Genomic DNA, 13,592 nt, shown 5'->3' with positions numbered 1-13,592 from the left:
CTCATTTGAAAATCCCTTCTTGTTTTGATTCTTTGGTGGGTATTTGAAATTATATTCCCAAGTCAAGAGAAGGGGAGCGTAATACAGACTTGTGGCAATTAGCTATTCTAAAATGTGTTGAATTTTCATGTCCAATGGATAAACAATTAACTTATGATAGCAGAAAATGAAAGAAATATATTTATAGGGGAAATTTGAATAGCACTAGAAATTGTTGAATTCTATTCCAACCAATTTAGTTATCTAATCCTCAATTGCTTCTATTGAAGCATGACTTTGTAATCTTGATTATTACAAGGGGCAAGGAATTGAAATATGAGATACATTGCATAGGTTTACAAAAGGCGATAAAATTTCTAAGTACCAATACTTAACAAACATACAAAGGAGTTGATTAGACTAATATTCGATGAGGAAGGTTGGGTGTACTTAAATCCAAAAAAGGTTTTCTATGGAAAACTCGTTAGGGAAGACAAGCATTGGCAAGATGTGCAACTAATTTTAGAAGATAGAGATCACTATCGAGGAATATGGATCGAGATTATGATCATTTTACTAATTGAGACCTTTCTATTGAAGATTCAAAACATGTTTTTTTTAATTGGCCCAAATAAGGGTTCTAGGTTGATGCATTATCAATTTAATTTTATCAAACCACATGGTAGCAGTGAACATATTAGGGAAGATTTTTATTTAGTATACCTAGAAACAATAAATGAAGGGTCTTTGGAACTAGATATTATTTGAGGTCTAATAAGGTTTCTTCCTAAATGGAAAAATACATATTACATATCTGGATGACAACCTAACACATTCATCAATGCTTACTAAAAATTCATTATAAAAGATTTAGTTAATCATATTTAAATTTTTTTAGTTTTTCATTTTGTATTGGTATGGTGTAATGGTTAAGTTGTGTTGTTCTTCTTCTCATCAAATTTCTAAATATTTGCATGTTTATTACGAAATATTTAAATGGGGATGAGGTCCCTTGTTTGTAACCATAAGAGTTCATATCTCCCAAAGTATTTATCCAAGTTTAAAAAGAATTTATATGCTTTTAATTTTTAATTTAAATTAAACATAAATTTAAGCTATTTTTAAATAAATTTTTATTTATTTATTTGATTGAAACACAAGTTCAATTGTATTGTCATGTTTTCTTTTTAATAATAACACATGTCGTATGATATAAAATATCCATTAAAAAAACTGACATGATCAATACTAAAAACTACACATAATAATGTTAATTTATGAATTATAATTTCATAGAAAAGATAAATTTTAATTCACTTTTACACATTTGATTTATTTAAATATCAAATAGCATATATTATTCATGCATTATGAGCTTACATCAATTTTACGCTTACTGAAAAAAAAAGTATTGTCTCTATCCTTGTTAAAAACCCACCTATCAAATTATAATCACTTTTAAAAAGGGAGAGATGCTCATTTAACAAACTCTCTAAAGATTTTGTTAATACCACTAATTATTATGTAAGTGCAAAAGAAAAAGTTCAAATCCATGAATTAAACTACACAAGAATAGACTTTACTCTTGGTAAAATTTTAGAACAATATAATCACAATTGTGTCAAATTACTTCCAACAAATCCACTACTAAGTGACTTTGAGCCATAGATCAAAAAAATGATTAAAAAATGGAAAAATTGTCTAACAATTATCAATCTCATATGATTGGGCATAACTCTAGATGAAGTTAATTACATCATATTGATTACTATATTAATCAAACACATTTTATTGTAAAAGAATTTGTTTTGCTAGAATTTTTTTGGTAAAATCGTTTTAGTTTTTAAAAGATTTGGTGAGTACATAAATTTTTTTAATTGTGACAACATGACACGGATATAATATCACACATAAAATAAACTTTATATGTATTTTTTAAAAATTTATGTTTTTGATTAAGTAAAACAGGTTTTTTATAGGGGTTCCTGAAACCCACCAATTAACACCAAAATACTACTTAAAGTCTAGTGCTAGCATCAAAGCAACAAAAAACAATAGGCCATACCAAGCCACTAGAACTAAACAAAATAAAAATAGCCAAAAGCTAGGGGACAAACAAAAAACTAAGAGCACCAATCAGGGCACCATTTCTTTTACCAGCTCTGCATTCTTGAGCTCTAGCTCTCCCATGATCTCTGACGCGTCAATCTTCAAATGACTATCATCCAGAGACACCTCCTCTTCCCTCTTCCTCTTATCTAATCTCCTTCTTTTGCTAGGGCTCTCAACCTACAAGAAGTCATCTTCATCTGCGAACCTGGAATCCTTGTTGTCCTTTTCCTCTTCCCCTTATTGCTTTCCTCCATCATTGAGTGCAGTTGAATGATATTGTCATTTAATCATTTGATTATGTTGAGGCTCTGGTTAGCCAAGCTATGGAGAGAGCTCTCCATCATTTCCACTCTTTTAAATTTATGTTATTTTCATTTTAGTTGCATATATTATGAGAGTGCCTCAACACATTAACATATTGACAAATGGCATAATTTATATGTAAAGTTATGCCATTTACAATATGAAATCTAAATTTCTTCATTAGGTATAGTCATATACATTTACTCCTTACCTTGTCCACAAGTTCATTCATCTCACAATATGCATCATATTCTTATTTTTATCATGCTAATAGATTTTCTTTTAACTATGTTACATTCTATTTAGTTGTGTATACTATGATGAGAGTTCCTTCACACATTGACATATTGACAAATGACATATTTTATATGCAAAGTTGTGTCATTTACCATATGAAAACTACATGTATTCATTACATGTAGTCGTAAACATTTATTCTTACTTTATTTGGATGTGAATTCATCCCAATACATGTGTCAAGTTCTTACTTTATTTACCTAATGGACTTGGTGATTTGTCATATTCTATGTTTGGGGTTGTCAACTCTATATTCATAAACATGATCCTTTCAAATTCATATCTTGAAGGATTCACAAGTATTTTTTTGTTGTCAAGGGCTAACTATTTACACAAATTTATGATATTTATTGTTATGTCATTATATATAAAGGCATCTAATGCACCTTTTTTTACAATTATTTAATTTATATATCCAATCAATTTATATTAATTTGTAAATTTACTTTATTAATCTAAATTAACCCTAATAAAAATGTTATTTTCCTTTACAACAACTCATTATTTTTACCAAAATATACAATCTTGACATTTTTAATGAATTGATTATTCAAAAAGTTATATTTTGCAAATTTATTTCAATAGAGAAAATTCAAATCCATGGAAAAAGTTCTAAATATATTCTAAGGGTAATCCAATTCAAATTTTGTCATTTATGCTTCTAACAAATCAAAGGTTCAGTGATTTCAGGTCATGGTTCAAAAGTAGCTATAAAAATTGTGGACAACTACCTATCAACCGTCAAATTCAACTAAAAAGTTTTATTTCTTTTACTTTAGAACTTTCTAAATTATGTCATATGATATGCCATGACTGTGAATTAAGTTAATTTTTGCATTGCTTGTTATAAACATAAAATGTGTTTTACTTTAAAGTTTTTTCTATTCTTGACAATTAGATAGGTGAATTCGTTCTAGTTTTTAAAAGGTTTAGTGAATACCATTATTTTAAGTGTCTCAATTGTAGAAGCATGACATGAGCCTAATTTCATGCATAGGAAGTTATTTATATGTGTAATTGTTAAAAAATTATATTTGTTCATTTTTCATTTAGTTTTGTCTACGTTTTAAGGAGAGCATCCTAATATTGTAACACATTAACAAATGGCATAATTTATTTGCAAAACCATGTTGATTGTCATATGTCATTTATCTATACATTATACATAGTCATACAATTTTATTCCTTACCCCATCCACATTTTCATTCACCCCAATATATGTCCTATTCTTGCATTTATTATGCTTACACATTTGTGTAGTTTTGTCTACCTATTGTACAATATGATTTGACCCTTCTATATTTGGGATCATTTTCACTATCATGAGCTCAACCTAACAATCATAGACTTGATTTAGCCTTCCAAATTCAACTATCGATTGACACACTTTAAGAACCAAGGAATTAAAGTATTCTTTCAACCTAAGATATTATAAAACTTTAAATTTTGTGTTAAAAGAATTTAGATTTGCACACGAATATTCTATGGGCATGTACATGTATGAAGAAGGTTTCTTTTATTAGTTCCTATCATGGTAGAGAACTATTGCCAGGGCCTCAACACTTAACTTGTGATTAATCCACATTTCAATAGGCCAATCACACTTCAACATTTCTAATATTTGTTTTCTAGTTTGCAATTTAAGGAGTTAGGTTTCAAGTTTGTTTATGTTATATATTAATTATATATTATTTATTACGTTATGATTGGTGTTTCTCTTATCTCTACATATTATTAGAGCTTGTGCAACATTTGAGGCAAGAGAAAGCTTTAAAAACTATTTTATGGCCTCTATGGAGAACTTTTAAAACTTTCAATGAAAATAAACACCTCCTTCTAGGATTTATTCCATCTTTCTATTTTTTATTGGCCCTGGATTTAGTGACTATGCATTGCCAAGAAGCGATGATTATGTATTGTTACTTGAACCTGCTCTTAGCCTTCTTTGTCACCATCTAGGTTAATTGAAATAATTGACAATTATGTTTTTTTCTTTTTTGCATGCTACTATGAGGTGGATGATCGAGGAAACTACACTCATCATAGACTCTAATTGTATGTTGAATCTCCCTTTGACTATAGTTCCTTGCTCCTTTACTCACTTGGAGCATCTTTTTCATGTCACTTTCACTATAAAAATATTAGCTCAAAGACAGTGAATGGATCTTTTTTTTTATCAAAGTTGTGATTAGACTTATTACTGATAAAAAGGGTGGCCACATCCCTATTTGACTTTTTTGATAAATAATCAATTGTTTGTGATGCTTAATATTTTATCTATCATTGATTCATTGATTTTGTCTCTTTTAATGGCTATATTTGATCCTGTAGTGGTTTCTTTTAAAATAGACAACCTCAAATTCTTAATTAAAAATATAATCTTCTTGGGTTTTGAAAATCCAATCTCTTATGCATGTGTCCTAAATGAATACTAACATTTTTTTAAGAAAATATTCTTTGTCTCACTAATATTAGGATGGTATGGATAAATGTATGCAAAAAAATTATAGGTCACATTATAAGAACCTATTTTTATATTGTTCTATTAGGATTTTTAAAAGCTAAATTAGTTAGGAAGTAATTGGATCATTAACTATAACTGAAAATTTATTCAATAATCTAGGAAATTTTAACTCCCCTATTTTCAATTTATTTATTTATAATCTAGACTAGAGTTGATAAGTGGGGGTATAGACTATATAATTAGAATGGAGCTAGTGTCCATTGTTATTTCCACTGAAGTTGTTTTGCTCAAGGTTTGGTATAGATCGACATGAAAAATTTATATATGTGATATCAAATAATGGTTAAATAGTGCTATGTATAGGACTATTGATGATGGTTATAAGACCCATGGAAGCATTTTTCCTCATCATTCCAAGTTCTAACCATTTCTATCTATGAGCTTTTGAGTGTATTAACCATTGCAAAGTTGTTGGGCCTTAAAATCATGTCCAACCATTAAATCATTGGAAGTTTTTTCAGATTTTTAGCTCTTTTGGTAATATCTATAGTTTGAAGGGGAATTCAAGGTTGCAAAGAGAGCACCTTAGGGATGGAAAAAATGTGTTTTGATCCTTTAAAATGTTATTTTCTATGGAAATCACACTGATTTTATTTATAATTATTTTATTATTTTTGTTTGGAGTTGTAATTGTACGTTCAATTTTTTTATGTAATCTTACTTTTAACTTTAGCTAACATTTTTTTTATCAAGGTGAATATGCTTTTTGATATCCATGGTGACCCTTCATATCCATTTCTCCAATTTGATAGTGAAAGACTTATAGACAATGACTTTCTTTGAAATGAGATGCTAAATAATTCTTAAGTATTGTTTCTATTGATTTTGATCAAATATTTTGTCAGATTACTATCCATTTTAATAATAATAATTTTGCAATGATATGACATATACCTATCATTTGGTAGGTTTCTACTTTAGATTAACATTAATTCATAGAAATTTTTGTTACTCAGTACAACACTAAACATCTTGAGAAGTATAACAAATTGTAAAAATATTAGTGTAGTTCTCTATTAATATATACTATTAGTTTAATTGCATATAATGTTGTCATAAACACTCAACATCTTGAAGAATTCTAAAATTTAACTCGATTGTACTTTTTTGTCACTTCACTATGATCAATAATTTTTAATGTGTATCTATACATGTAAATTACAAAAAAAAAAAGAACTTTTTTTTGGAATGAAACTTTGTCTATCAAATGAAGATAGTAACAATAGTGATGATAGAGAGGAATTGAAGAGTTCTAAAGAGAAAAAGGAGGAGGACGAAGATGTTAGTGAGGAAGAGGGTAATAATAGAGGAGAATGAAGATGACAAGGAAGCTAACATAGAGGAAAACAAGGAGGAGAGGAGAATGAGGCTATGTAAGAAGGGGGTTTAATTAAGAAGGTGATATTGAAAATGAGGTGACCAACGCCAACACTGAATAGGACTAGGAGGTGGAAATTATCCTTCATGAAATTGATGGAAACAAGGAAATGAAGAAAACTAGAAATATTGACACTACCAACATTGATAACATGACCCTGACTCATTGTAGTGGGGGAGACCTTAACCCTAGTAAGGAACCCATTTGTCAAGTTGACACTAGGAACAAAGAGAATAACTTTCTCAAAATGAAGTTGTAGGAGATAAAGCAAATTATGACATCAATTCCAAAAAGTCCAGTGAAGAGATCAATGTCAATCTAGATGACCTAATGAATATCTTACAAACTATCAAGGCCAAGTATAACTACTCTTTCAAATTTGATAAGTGGATGATTGAGGAAATAAAGAAACTTAACAAGGGTTTGTAGGATCTACATAATAAATCTAAAGAAATCCAAAAGGAAAACAACAGTAAGGCTTCTATCAATAGTGTGGATAGTGACTTCAATGTTATTTTGGAAGTCTGAATGCATTAGATGCATGAACACATGGAGAAGAATGAAGCTCTTCTGAGAAACATCTTGCCCCAAAATCACAAAGGCTTTAGAGACTCTAGAGTAGAACTCAAAATTATGCATGAAGTACTCAAGAGATACAAGGCTAGGAAGGTCATCAATGTGGAAGATGATTTTGGTACTTCTTGTGTGGTAAATATTGGACTTGGTAAGAGATTCCATTAAAAAAAAAAGATGGATACTAAACCAAAAAATAAGAAAGAGCCCAAGGTGAAATCTGAAGTCATTGAATCACTGTAGAGGCTAGAGGAATTAGAGAAGGAGACAAAGTCTCTCTTATGCAGTTGGTCTAGTTTGGTCCTTTATGGTCCTATTTTGTTAGCCTCTTTGGCCTTATGTTGGCTTTATTTTAGTGTTTCTAATGTTTCTAATGAATCTGTTGAATATCTATCTACTTTGAGATTGTAAAGGGTTTTGGGTTCCTTCAAAACCTATTTTTACCATCAATCAAAAGCTTTGTTTGTCAAACTATTCTTTTGAATTGTGTATGCATGAAACTCATTTTTTATTAATAGGCAACAACATATAAGTGAAGAAGTAGCATTGTTGGTTAATGTGGAAGATAAAAAACTTTTAGTGTGCCATCTTGATTTTGTAGTTGGCATGGATTTAGGATAATTCACATGGGTCAATGGTTACAATGACTTTAGAAAGAATAGTCCAACTAATTAGTTTTTTTATAAATGGCTGAAAATAAATGTTCATTGAATTCTATTTCTTAACTTGAGACTATTTGAAGCAATCCTTGGAGTGTCCTAGTATTTCACTGAAAGTGAATTCAACATTCATATTTTAACAACTTTTACAAAATGATGAAATTGTTTAATATTTTTGTCTTTAATCTATTTGTTAAATCTTAAGGCTTTCTATTTTTAGTAAGAAATATGATACAAAATTGTCGACTTTTTCATTTAATGGTTCTAGACATATATGCTTGGTAGCACATCTTTTAGAGTTGGATCACCAACAAACGGAGTCAATATTTCAATATCAAATTCATGGTAAGATTAGGAACCTATCTTCGAGAAATGGTTTATAGTTGCATTTCCATGATTTTTCCACTACTTTTATACAATAGATTATAGTAGCAACAAAAAAATGCTCATTTTGAGAAAACATTTTTTAGTGAGACATCATGGTTTTTTGTAAGCAATGATTCAATCAATACTTTTTTATATGTATAAAATATGGAATTCTAGAACTTATTTTTAACTATCTTTATGGATTCTCCCAATTTACATGTATCTATTACACTTGATGTTAATAGATTAGGTAAATTTTGATAGCCTGATACTAGTTTTATGGATAATTAATTTTTCTTATTTTGATAATTTAACTCAATAAAAGAATATTAGAAGTTAAGTAAGGGTTTTGAGTGTTTGGATGAGCAGAGAAACTGTGGTTCTTGGTGGTCATTCGAGGTAGCAGATGCACTCTCTGATCCTTTATGTACTCACTTCAATGTGGTAAGCTTCAATAAAAGCATAAACATGTTAAATTTATGTGTAGCCTATCTAGTTCTTTGGAGTTTATATGTGATCACAAGTTCTCTTTTTGTAGAATTTTACCCTTTTAGAGAATGATCTAGTGACATGTTGCAGGTTCTTCTATTGTGATGGTGGTGACAGTAATTGGCTCTTAAATGCCTCACAATAGTCTATTTGCAAGGGAGTCATAACTATTGAGGAACAAGAATACTCATTCATGATTAGCTTCAGATTTAACCAATAGTTCTCTAGTATGAACCCTCAACTAGGGAATTTATTATACGATATATGTTTTTCTATGATTGCTTTTATCTTTAGTGTGATCCCTACTTTGATAAAGCTTATTGCCTACATGTAACGCCCCACTCGAGAACCCAAAAGAAATAAACCTAATATGTTACAAAGTTTATTGAACTATTTTTTTTTTTAGTTTAAACACATCAAAGTAACAGTGCGAAAGCAATATACACAAACACATCAATTACACATGTAATTATAATAATAATTTCATTCCTCAAGGATTTCTTCACGTTTAAGGATTTTTATTAATAGTTTAAGTCTCAAGTACAATATTTACAATTATAAATGAATGACAGTTACATAATTTGATAAGAACACCCATAAGAATAATTGATATGATAAAGTGCATCCATATAACATCATCCACTACACATGTCATGGGGTATGCAATAATAAATACAAGCATGTCAATATACAATACAATACTCATTAGGATCTCAAGATACATGATACAAAGATATATCAAATGAATAGAAGTCTCCAAGACAAGAATAAGAATAGTACACTGCATAAATGGACATCCAATAACTACCAATTTGTGGGGTCTGAACCCAATGGTAAGAAGTCACCACCTCTTGACCTTGTGGCCACCTAATCAGGCACCACTCCCAACATGCAAGGAAGATAATGAACAATCCACACACAAATAATCAAATCATTAATCAGTCCTTGGAAAGGAATCCTCTCAGCCAAATCTACCTCAATAGTATACAAAGTACTGATAAAGAAAAGATAATCAAATTTGAAAAGGCAATCAACAAAACTAACACCACATACCAAAGTCAACAAAAGATACCAAGTGCAGAACATGTATCAAAACTAAAGAGAAAAAATTTAACAGTATCCATTTCCAAACTAAGTGTTGAATGTCAAAGGCATAATAACCAACGGATAACCAATTTCCATCACTGAAAGTAAACCATCAACAATAAATAACATCTAACAATAAAAACACCACAAGTGGCAATACCAAAAATCTACGGAGGAGACTTAGACTACATACTAGGGAGTGTCGTCACATGGTCAAACTATTTGAGCTACCCTGGACTGGTCTCTCAGTATACCCTGGACCCTCAAGTGTTGACTTACCCTAGATTGGTCACTCTAGACCCCAAACCCTCAACATGACACATGCAGAACTGAAATACCCTCTCAAGGAGATGAGGAAACTAGTCATACCTCTATCTAGGTATCATTGGCCTAGACAAGCACTCAAGGAATGAGTAATGCCAAATCTCTAGCTTATCTTTTTAATGTTGTCTAAATATTTTAATTACTATGTTATCACTTATTACACAACTTACGATAGGTTACCCTGGTACTGACCACTTTGGGTCCCAGACCCCTATTGTAAGCCACTCCTATAGACATGCTCCTAGACAACCTCTCCTAACTTCACAAATCACATTGTGCCCCATTCAAGAAAATAATAATAACTGAAATCAATTCCCTAACAAGCAACTCAAGAATGCAAAGGTTCTCCAACCCAAGTCACAATAAATACTCATCAAGATAAATCTCATTAACATAAGTGTCATTTTGAAGTATAAAACTGCATCATGGCATCCAGTTCAATATAAAAATAAAATTTAATACCTCTAGTGTACGTCCCAAATGGCCAACCAAACAACTCAAAATATTTATGAAATAAAATCCCACAAGACAATAACTAAAAACATAAAGAACTCAAAATCCTAGTCACATGTTTTCAATAAATCACTCTCTAAGGTTTTCAATCTTTAAGGGTTTACATGTTATCCTAATAAGAATATTGACTTAATAAATACAAATATTCAAATTACATAGTGTTAATATATTTATAATTTTATTAATAATCATTGTTGAAACAAATGATTATAAAACTAATTGCACCATCCATTAAATCCAACTAGCTAAAGCCCATTATTTTGCTAAAATAATCCTTGGTATAATTCAAATTTTAGATTTAAACTAAATAAATTTATAAATTTAAACAACTTGAATTGATAGCAAAATATTATTAAATAACTCTATTAAAAAAATTATTGAATAAAAAGCAACTTTCATAACATTAATTAAAACTTGTAATAACTTAAAATTTTAATAAAACTAAAGTATATTTATTATAGTTAAATTTTAATTAAAATAAAATGTAATTTAAAAAATAAATCAATAAGCTAAATTTAATATGTAATAAATTTATTAAATAATTTAAAAAAAACATATTAACAATCCCCTTAAAGGGGTTTCAATTGCCTTGGACAGACTGTGTGCTTCCTTTGGCTATTATGCGCAAGGGGAAAGGGGTAAAACCCCTCCCAAGTAAGCTTTACTTTTTATATATAATTTTTATAAAATATAAAATGTTTTAAAAATATTTTTTATTTTTTATTTTTTATAACTAGTTTTATATCAATGTCTGATAGACAAACTTTTCCAACTAGGTACAAATCTAAGTTTTCTTTTTTCTTTTATTTTCTCAAGGGGAAAATATATAAATAATCTATAGGTCACACCCACTAATTTTTCAATCAACTTTAATTTATTTAATTTATTTTCTCTCCAATTCTTCTTTTGTGAAGTTTCAATTGAGGGTTTGATAATAACAAGTTTTAAACATGGAATTTTATACTGTTTGCACATATCCAAGTTACTATAATAAATCAAACATCCAAATTGCAAGCACTCAAGAAAAGGACTCAAAGAATACATATCTTTTCAAAAGAATTTACTATCATGGATTTCAAATCCTACCTTAATCTCTTGCTACTAATATGGACGATCTAGCGAAACCTTTGCTAATCCAAAACCCTTGAAGCTTCAAATAATTCTTTTGTTCCAATTCCAAAATTTACTCCCCAAAATCTACGTGTCTCCAAATGAACTGCAAACCATCTAATAAAGAGCCATAACCCTAACTAGGGTTTCTATTATCTAATCTTCTAAAATCCATTTGCTTTATTAAAATATAATTATTGTAATTGTTCAGTTTATTCATGCACACTTAAATCCTTTTTAATTAAAATATTGTTTTAATTCACTTTCCCTGCTTTATTAAATTATGCAAGTGCTATAAAAAAACATATTTTATTATTTAAACTAATAATAATAATTAAAGCTCATTATTCAAATGCTACTCCAATTTAATTATTATTAATTAAATAATTATAATAAAATAATATTAAATCTTTACTATTTTAAACTCTTTATCTAATTTCTAAAATTTGATTTTTTAATTAATTGAAGCACATATTTAATTAATTTCTAACTAATTAATATCCTCATATTTTAATATTCATCTTTCTAGATCAAACAATATTTAGTAATCCAAATATCATTGAAACAACATGCTATCACCTCTTTGATCCAATTTGGCAGGTGAACCCTTTCCCCCAAAACATAGTTTAGTGTTATCTTTTTTTTAGAAATGAGACTGGCCTGACACTTCTCTTGCTTTGTATCCTTTTATGATTTAGTTATTTAGAGCTCATTTGTTCCTTATGGAAGGTTCTCTGACGGATTGAATTTTCTATTTAAGCTTCATTTCATTACAGATGTGTTCTTGTAGTTAAAATAGTTTTTCATTTCAATAACTCTCAAAGGGATGAGGAACCATGTTAACCTTCCCCTCCCTCATATTGTTGTGCTCAGATGCTCTGTTTATTTTGATTGTAGGTATATAGCTTTCTAAAGATTGGTTCACCATCTAGGAAGCAACAAAATCACCTTCATTCAACACATGTATAATATATTTCCATCATGTTTCTTTGGTTTGGTACTTGCTATAAGGGTAGGTATGCCTACCCAAATTCCTCACTCTAAGGCAAGTATATATGGTGGTATACCACCTCAGCCATTTGATTGACTATTATAAGCAAAGGGTATGCCCTCTCAATTTTGTAATTAAAGTTCTTTCGTTCTCCTCCCTTTGTATGTGGGACTTCAGTTTAGGGCCACACCAAGGATTTTCTTCTTTGTTCTTTTTACCCCAGTGCCCACACTTTGAATGGGATAAAACATTGTAAATATTTTATAAAATTAATTTAAAATGACAATTTTCTTTTACTAATAAAAAAGGGATAAAATCTTAGCATCAAAATTAAACCATTTACCAGGTAAATCACACAGCAAAAGTCACATGGAATCTACTTGAGCAAAACCGACCAGAAACCAAAATCACTCACACATGCAAAACTCACATATGGGTTTAAAAAGGGTAGATAGTCAAAACACATCCTCCTTATTAGGACAAGTAATTGGCTATGGTTGGGATTGGACCTAATCATTATCTCCCCATTTATACCATAAGTTCTTGTGATAGGGCACACTCATCCTAGCAATTTAGGGAAGTCGATGCCTGGTACCTGGAAACCTATATAAAAGATGAGCATGCACATATGCATGTATATATCTAAACTAAATAGGCAATGGAAGGAAGTGGTGCGTCATGTAGATCCTGACTAGAAGGTGACTATGACTCCCTTCCTTAACCATATCAAGCACATTAACCAGATATGCAAAAAAAACATGCACACCATACACATGCAAGTATGGGGTAAGTACCATGATAAATCATGATTATAAATATCATCAAAATCCAATATAACAAGTCATCATCATGAAAGAAAATGCATTTAAAGCATCATCAAATAACAC

The sequence above is a fragment of the Cupressus sempervirens genome, chromosome 3 (assembly GCF_028749045.1).
Source record: "Cupressus sempervirens isolate cs-2001-9-10 chromosome 3, ASM2874904v1, whole genome shotgun sequence".
Lineage (NCBI taxonomy): Eukaryota > Viridiplantae > Streptophyta > Pinopsida > Cupressales > Cupressaceae > Cupressus > Cupressus sempervirens.
Note: the sequence above shows the minus strand (reverse complement) of the source record.